Source organism: Chrysochloris asiatica, unplaced genomic scaffold (assembly GCF_000296735.1).
Source record: "Chrysochloris asiatica unplaced genomic scaffold, ChrAsi1.0 scaffold00304, whole genome shotgun sequence".
Lineage (NCBI taxonomy): Eukaryota > Metazoa > Chordata > Mammalia > Afrosoricida > Chrysochloridae > Chrysochloris > Chrysochloris asiatica.
This window is the reverse complement of record NW_006408822.1, coordinates 1,461,204-1,462,797: the sequence shown is the minus strand read 5'-3', so window position 1 is coordinate 1,462,797 and position 1,594 is coordinate 1,461,204.

Genomic DNA, 1,594 nt, shown 5'->3' with positions numbered 1-1,594 from the left:
TACTTTGGACATGTTGTCAGGAGGGAAGAGTTGCTGGAGAAGGATATCATGCTCGGTAAGATGGAGGGTCAGAGAAAAAGAGGAAGACCCCCCAACGAGATGGATCGGCCAGGTGGCATCATTGATGGCGTCAAGTGTGGCAGTGGTAGTGAGGTTGGCCCAGGATAGGACATTGTTTCGTTCTGCTGTGCATGGGGTCGCTGTGAGTTGGTTCCGACTCGATGGCACCTAACAACAACAGCTAGCTCTGAAGGTTTCCCCAGGAACACAAGGCTGTCTTGTGGTCAACCTCCCCTATCCACTGTAACTTAGCACTTCAATCTAAGACTGAAACATCTCTGAAATTATGATTATTATTCTCCCAGATCACCACAGGACTCACTCCCCCTAACGACTTTGGGTCTCTACTTAAATGTCACCTGTTCACTGAGACATTTTATAGAGCAATGCAACATTCCTTAACAGTTACATCTGATGGACTACATTTCTAGTTGATTGCCCATCTCCCAATTTAGAACATAAACCCCATGCTGGAAGACACTTGGCTTTATTTATTGCTTTTCCCCAGCACCTAGAATGATATGTGGCATTCAACAGGTAGGCATCATCTTTTGAATGAATGGAAAAACTGATTCTGTAGCTTCTTGAGGGAGCGTGGTGGCTCCATACAATAAGCATTGGACTGCGAACCACAAGGTGTACAGTCTGAGCCCACCAGCCACTCTGCAGGAGAAAGATGAGGCTTTTTGCTCCCTAGAAAAGAAAATTTCAAGCCTCAAAAACTCTATACAGAGTCACTATGAGTCGGAACCAATACAATGGCACTTAACAAGAGCTTCTTGAGGAATCCTCTAGCTCAAAACATCTTCAGTTTTCAGGGGCCCAAGAAAGACCAGCTGAATTGAATCAGCTAGTTTGGGTTCTAAGAACATTGATAGATGTAGTGTTGAGCTCATTTCCCTGTTCACACCACTCATCACTACTCCAGTATTCATGTCTGTGAGGCCTGCAGATTAAAACAGATGTCCCAGGCCTGAGGCACACATAAAGATGATGGCTGTCAGGACCCCACCAGCACTTAGAGAACCAGGTTGACTTTGACAGAGGCTGGAATGATAAAATCAGGATAATCAATCTGAGGCTAGTTAGCTCACCAGCTGTGTGCCTCTCCAAAATTGTTTGGATTTCTTGCCTCTTTACCCAAAATCGGGCAGTATTTCATTCTGCTGTGCATGAGGTTGCTATGAGTCAGTACCGACTTGATGGCACCTAACAACAACACCCCAAATCTAAAGAGTCCTGATAGCATACTGGGGTTATGCATTGGGCTGCTAGCCACAAGCTCAGTAGTCCAAATCCTGCAGCCGCTCCATAGGAGAAAGATGAGACTTTCTGCTCCCATAAAGATTTACAGACTAGAAAACACAAGATGGCGGATCAGGTGGATGTGTAATACAGAGCTCCGCCAACAACAACACAGAATACCCGATCAAGAAGGCTCAGGGGATGGTCCCAGAACTCTGAATCACATATAAAGGTATACTTAGAAGGTTGGAAGGCTCACAGCTGGGGGAATTTGTGGCAGAAGCAAGAA